The sequence below is a fragment of the Myotis lucifugus genome, unplaced genomic scaffold, assembly GCF_000147115.1.
Source record: "Myotis lucifugus unplaced genomic scaffold, Myoluc2.0 scaffold_329, whole genome shotgun sequence".
In the NCBI taxonomy this organism is placed as follows: Eukaryota; Metazoa; Chordata; class Mammalia; order Chiroptera; family Vespertilionidae; genus Myotis; species Myotis lucifugus.
In genome coordinates, this window is record NW_005871377.1 from 611,444 (window position 1) to 618,811 (window position 7,368).

Consider the following 7,368-nt stretch of genomic DNA (forward strand, 5'->3'; position numbering starts at 1 on the left):
CCTGTGAGTTCAGTCTGGCAAGACCTGGCTCGCTGGGGTTGGGAAGGGGGGCAGGAGAGGTGTGCACAGGCCTTGGTGAATGTGTCAGATGGATAGATGCCACTCACTGGCCAGCTGGGATGTTTCTGAGGGCAGGGCCGTGGTCTTGGTCATCTGGGAGCCCCCAGTGCCCAGCATGGAGCCTGACCCATAGGGGGTGCCCAATGATTGCTTGTTGAATGAATGAGTGGACAAGGGACTGTCCTCCAGATGAGATTTCCCAATAGGGCCTACAGCTATGGAGGTAACTCCAATGGGCCTGGGCTGTGGGGATGAGTCAGACAGCATCCCCGTCCTCTACAAGTCCTGGGCTGATGGTCCTGACCAACACACAGGTGTATGTCCACCACCAGGTCACAGAACGGCTCCAGTCCCTACCCCCACTGTCAACCCCCCTCTCTCCTCTCCAACCCGAGGTCTGCTTACCGTCCTAACAGTTCTGCCCCTTTCAGAAAGCCGTTATGGAATCCTCCAGCACTCAGCCCTCGGAGTCTCGCTTCCCTCTCCAACCTAGCTTCAACATCCAGAGTGATCTTTTCAACACAGAAATCTGCTCACTCCCCTGCGCCTGCCCCTCCACCCAGACAGACCCTGCAGGGTCAGGTCTCCTCACTGCCCATGCCGGCCTTTACTTATTTATTTATTTATTTTGTCTGAAGACTTTTGTTTAAGAATTTTAATAATTTTGGCTCTTTTTAAAATATAATAGTTTTATTGATTTCAGAGAGGAAGGGAGAGAGAGAGAGAGATAGAAACATCAATGATGAGAGAGAATCATTGACCGGCTGCCTCCTGCACTCCCCCCACTGGGGATTGAGCCCCCATCCCAGGCATGTGCCTTTGGCTGGAACTGAACCCGGAACTCTTCAGTCCACAGGCCAACACTCGATCCACTGAGCCAAACCAGCTAGGGCCAACTAGGTGTTATTTTTGCCAAGGAATCAAATCTAAATCTGGATCCAACGATTAGTCTGGCGGTTTTCGGCCGGTGTGCTGCAAGAATTTCTAAAGCAGGCACTGACCTCTTTTCCCTTAGATTGTAAAAAAAAAAAAAAACCAACAGCCAACACAACAATAACCGTCCTGTGTGAATGAATCAAAATTATACCTATTTTTTTGGTCAGGTCAGCAAAACATATATCGGTTGGTGTGCCGCAGAATTTTAGTCATTAGTTTATATGAGCCAAATGGTGAAATAGGTTGAAAATCACTGGACTGGTTTATCGGAAATACAGGGAACAGGAACATGCCAGATGACACATGGAGATGCGATGACCAAAATCCAGACCAGGAAACATCAGAACACACAGCCCAGTTTCTTCAACAACAAAACATATTTCAAGAAAAGATGGGGAATCTAGTTTTCAAGAAATTTAGACATACATCAACCAAATATAATGCATTGACCTTATTTGATTCAAATCCAAACTAGTTAACTGCAAAAAAAAAAAAAGAAGAAGAAGAAGAAGAAGAAAAACCCAACCAAAAAAAAAAAAAACCATTTATGAGCAATTAGGGGAAATTTGAACTCTGAGATATTTGGTGATATTAAGGAATTAGTTAATTTTTGAAAGTGTGATGATAGTATTGTGGTTTTGCTTTTTAAAAAGTCTTTAAGAAATTCATTCTGGAGTACTTATTGGTGAAATGATATCTCTGCTTTAAAAAATATGCATGTATATATTTTTAATTGATTTCAGAGACTAAGGGAGAGAGAAACATGGATGATAAGAGATAATCATTGATCGGCTGCCTCCTGCACGCCCTCTACTGGGGATCGAGCCTGCAACCCTGGCATGTGCCCTGATCGGAATCAAAACGTGACCTCTTAATAAAAAACACACAAAAACCCCGTGACCTCCTGGTTCAAGGGTTAATGTTCAACCACTGAGCCACACTGGCTGGGCTCAACTTCCTTTTTAAAATAACCCAGAGGTTAGGGGAGAGGGTGTGGGTATAGTCATGGGTTGGTTATAAATTGATATGGGATTAAAGCTGGGTAAAGGGTACACAGGGAGTCATTAAATTCTTCTCTAAGCTTGAAAATGTGATTATTATATACATGTTTAATGGAGAATCTCCGTACAGGAAGGAGTGTCTGGGCTGAGAAGGGTTGGCCACTACCTGCCCTAATGAGGCCGCCAGTCAATCCATGGGCTTTGAACGATGGATTGTGGCGCCCCCAAGGAAGGGACAGATTTTATTTTATTTTATTTATTTTTAAAATATATTTTATTGATTTTTTACAGAGAGGAAGGGAGAGGGATAGAGAGTTAGAAACATCAATGAGATAGAAACATCGATCAGCTGCCTCTTGCACACCCTCTACTGGGGATGTGCCCGCAACCAAGGTTCATGCCCTTGACGGGAATCGAACCTGGGACCCTTCAGTCCTCAGGCCCACGCTCTATCCACTGAGCCAAACCAGTTAGGGCCAGATTTTATTTTTTTATATATTTTTAAATTTTATAAGGAAGAAAGGGAGAGTTAGAAACATCAATGAAGAGAATCATTGATCAGCTGCCTCCTGCACGCCCCCTACTGGGGATTGAGCCCAAACCCCGGCCTGTGCCCTGGACCGGAATCAAACCCCGGACCCTTCTGTCCGCAGGCCCTCGCTTGATCCACTGAGCCAAACCAGCTAGGGCGGGACAGGTTTTTCTTTGCTGGGCACCTGGGCTGTTGAGCTGTAGCTGCATTTTCATGGTATGGGTTTATGTTGGGGTGGTTTTCAGGAGACTGAGGGAGATGGGGAGGCCAATGTCACTCTTTAGGGCCACCACGTGGATCCTGCTAGGGTCTCCGTAATGGAGCTGGGCCCTATGACCTTGGAGTTGGAGGGGAACCTGCGTGCAGGATGGGATGGGCCACCCCCATCCCCACGGAGCCACAGCCAACCGGGCCTGTTCCTCTGCATCCACCTGCCCAACCTGCGCCCTGAGCGGCATTTGGGATGGCAGAAGTGGGCATTCCTACCAGACTACTCCAGTTTTCCAAAGCATTCCACCTGTCTCCTTCCCCCCAGCCTTGGCTCACCTACACCCATCAGTCCCCATGCAGGTTCCCACCTTTCGGTTACCTTCTCCCGAACGGAGCCACCCCGTCCCACACATCTGAGGGGTGAGCTGGAGGGTGGGAGGGCATGACCTGAGTCAGGTGAGCCTGGATGCACCGCGGGACCATCCCGTAGTCGCTCTGGCGCCAAAGCACGTGCGGAGTGTGATCTGCACCCGCAGCTCGCCCTTCCGGCCCCCTCTCCCTCTGGAACCAGCTGTCTGCACGCGGTTGCTGCCACTCGGGGGGCACTGGGCCGCCGGGCAGGATCGGGGCGTGGAGTGCAGGCACCTTCTCAGCAGAGGCACCCCCGTCTCTGCGACTGGAAGGCCCGGCCGCTTCGCCAGGGGGCGCGCTTGGGGGAGGGCGGTGTCTGGCGCTCAGCGCCGTCGGTCCCCGTAGCGCCCCGGCAATGAGTCCATGCGTCGCGGAGCTGGGGGTTCGTTTGTTCATTGCGAGTCTGTGGGCTGAGTGGCAGCTTCCAGAGACCAGGAGGGTGGATGGAGGGCTGAGCGCCGCATCCTCGCTTCGTGGTGCGGCGTCGGTGGAGCGAACGCCAGGCGCGGTGGCTCGGGTCCTACACTCCCAGGGGCCCGCGCCCGGGCCGGCTCAGCCGCGCGGCTGCAGTGACACCCAGCGGCCGTGGTGGGAAGTGCAAGCGCTGTTCGCGCCTCTCCCGGTGTGAGGTCGGTGCCCATCGAGGTTTCCACTCGTGGTTACCAGCGGGCACCCCCGGGGAGCGAAGGCCCCCGCTCTGCAGACTCCCGCGGGGCCCCTCTCCTCCCCTCCCCCCCGCTTCCTCCCTGCAGTCGCCGAGCGCTGGGAGATCCTGCAGGGCTGCAGTGTCCGGAAGGGCGGGGCGGGGCGCAGCGCCGGCGCTGGGCTGTGACCTCGAGCGGTTTCACTTCTGGATCCCGCCGGGTGTGATGGGAGAGGACCTGGGTGGGGGTGGAGGGGGGTACGCGGGCGGGCCGAGGTCCAGTGCTCGGGACCCCGAGTGGGGGGTGGTTTTTACTCCGGGGTGTCCTGCACCCCACGCCCCCGCCCCGTCCATTTTCCATCGCCCGATGGGTTCCACTCCGCTGTCCCCCGAGCTGTCGCTCCTCCCCAGCTGCCACCGCCTCCGCGGGGGCTGCCGACCCCCGGAGAGGCCCCGAGCGGCGTGGGCGGCAGAAGGAGCGAGCTGTGAAGCCGCAGGCAGGGGGGTTAGGCTGCGGGCTGCTGAGATGCCGAGCTGTTTCTCAGAAGTGCAGCTGCCCCTCCCCTCACACCCCCCTCAGCTCCCACCTCGCACCGCACCCCTGCCCCCCTCTGCCCAGCCTGAGCTTTCCTCTCACAGGCACCCCCAACCTGGGAATCTGGTGTCTGGGTTCACGCAGAACTAAGAGGAGGTCCTGAGAGAGGACGGAGGCCCAGCGTTCACACCCAGCCTCAGTGCCCATCTTCAGAGCTTCCCACTGCCACCTCCCTGTCTGCTGCTCCCCGATGGGCCAGGACTGGAATTTCACAGACCCGCTAAAAAAGCGACCACTTGGGAGCGCACCACCTGGGTGGGTGGGGGAGAAGGAAGAGGGAACAGGCCTTCTCGGCTATTCTTGCTTCTGGAGTTGGAGGAAAGGCCTGGCTGGAGCCATGGGGTTGAGACCAGGCTGAGTCCCAGGTGGAAGCAACTTCAGAGATCCGACAAGAGGGTGGGGGTGGGGGGCGAAATCAGGGCCCAACGAGGGAAAGCCAAGAGCCCAGGGTACCCTGAGAGTGGCAGAGCTGGGATAGGAACCCAGGGGTCCAAACGGCCCAGCTGGAGGCTGCACCGGGCAGTCATTTGCTTTATGGAGACGTCAGAGCGTTTCTGGAGTCAGGGACTCTGGCTGCTTCTCCCCCCTCCCCCCATCCCCCCTGCAACACACACACAGGTCTAGGGAGGGCAGTTAGGGGCTGTGAGGGGGAGGTGGAGGTGCTGAGAGTGTAATTCCAGTGGGGGTGGCATGGGGATTAGCAGTGGAAGGATGAGCTTGGGGGAGGAGGTGGCATCTGCCCCCCTAGTTCCCAGCCATCAGCTGCCCCAGGGCTGTGGTTTGTCTCTTCTGGGCTAGGGGGCCAGAGGGCTGAGGTGAGGGAGGGAGGTGATGGGAAAAGGCTGCTCTGGGGCTTCCTGCCCCCTCAGTCCTAGGGAAGGGGGGCCGTTTACATCACCCTCTAACCTCCATTCTTTCCACTGCAGTGCTCTTTCCCTGGGTATGTTCATGTTATTTGGGGGGAAGGTCTGCTATTTGGGGGGAAGGGAGGCAGCTGCCTACTTCACAGGTCAAGACAGGGTTAAAAACAAAACCACAGCAAATTCAACACCCGTGTCCTTCAGGGACTTTCCATGACACCTTCCTTCCCCCTCTCCCCCCAGCCAGGGAGCACCTCCCCAGAGGGCCTCCCCACCCCAGGTGCAGTGGCTTCTGGCTTTTATGCAAACAACTGTCTGACCCAGGAATGCTTTGCAGCCAGAGCTTCTGTCCTGGGCCGCATGTACTCCTCCACCATCCCTCCGCTTTCCTGGCCTTCCCAGAGCTCTCACCTCCTCTCTTCCTCAAACTCTGGGTGCTAGGAGGTGGGAGGCAGGGAAGACAGTCCTTCTCCTTCTCCTGCCCTTGGGTGGCAGTTGCCTGCAGGTGGAGCCTGTGTGAATGGCCTGGTTGTGTTGAGTGGGGGGGAGAGGGAGGAGGATGCAGGTGTGGGGTGGCCTCCACTGCCAGGCCCACCACCCTCTAAACCAGTGATTCTCAACCTTCGTAATGCCGCGACCCTTTAATACAGTTCCTCATGTTGTGGTGACCCCCAATTTCATTGTTACAAATTGAACATAATTAAAGCATAGTGATTAATCACAAAAACAATATGTAATTATATATGTGTTTTCCGATGGTTTTAGGCGACTCCTGTGAAAGGGTCGTTCGATTCCCAAAGGGGTCGCGACCCACAGGTTGAGAACCGCTGCTCTAAAGCATTTAAATTAGTTCCCAAGAATTAGGAAACTGTCCTTGAGCTGGAAATCCCTTCAGCCCCAACCCCAGCACCAGCCAGCTGTGATCTCTCTCTGCTACTCATTGGCAGAGGGGATCTGAGTGTCCCTGTCGTCCTTTATCTCCCCAGCGGCTGCTGCTTTGAGAAGGGAGCGGGATGGAGACAGCCACCCACTATTCTCTCCAAGGCTGAGCGTCCGCTACCGAGAGGGCATTTTTGGATGTGTTTGATGTTTGATGTTACAATACAGACGGGCTGCAGGGCCAGTGCCCTCTCCCTGCCCTTGGTGGTGAGACTGGACAACCTGCTGCAGAGCCTCCCAACAGTCCGGTGGTGCTGAAGGTGGAGCCGGCGAAGGCTGCCACCAACCTGGCCCCATGTTTGCTAATCCTGAACCTCAGCAAGATCTTCCTCCTGCCTCTCCCACAGAAGGGGAAGGGAAGGTGTGTTGGATGAGGCTGAGCAGCCAGACCACCTCTCAGTCTCTCTTCTGACATTTTCTAAGAGACAACAGAAGGCATCGAGACAGAAGAATCCCCTGCACTCCCTATGCTGGTCTTCCTTTCCCCAGCCCCTCAGGTGGGGGCCTCCAGGCGTCTACAGGCTATATTGTAAGTGTGGTTCAGCAACTGCAACTTGAGTTTCCCAACATGGGTGTTTCTGGAACCCCAGAGATGAAGTGAGGACTGGCCTATCTTTCAGGAAGCATCCCTGCTGGGAGGGAGGGCAGAGTGGTGTCTTGAAATTAATTTGAAGACACTGTGCTCAATGTATTGATCCTGTCAGGTCCAGGCCCCAAACGCCTCGGGTCCCGAGTGAACCAAGGACAAGCGGAACCAGAACCTCACTGAGGAGACAGGTACCAGTGGCAGCTCAGCGCAGCGTCTGGTGCAGGGGTGGGCAAACTTTCTGACTCGAGGGCCACAATGGGTTCTTAAACTGGACCGGAGGGCCGGAACAAAAGCATGGATGGAGTGTTTGTGTGAACTAATATAAATTCAAAGTAAACATCATTACATAAAAGGGTAAGGTCTTTTTTTTTTTTTTTTAGTTTTTATTCATTTCAAATGGGCCGGATCCGGCTCGCGGGCAGTAGTTTGCCCACGGCTGGTCTGGTGGGATGTTTTATTTTGGTGATAGTTCCGTTCATCTTGGTACTTGGGTGTTAAGCAATAGCCAGAGGCCTAAATTAGGAAATGCTCCTGGAGGCAGGATTGAAGCCTTCCATTTTCTGACAGCAGCAACTACAAATGACAGGCATGC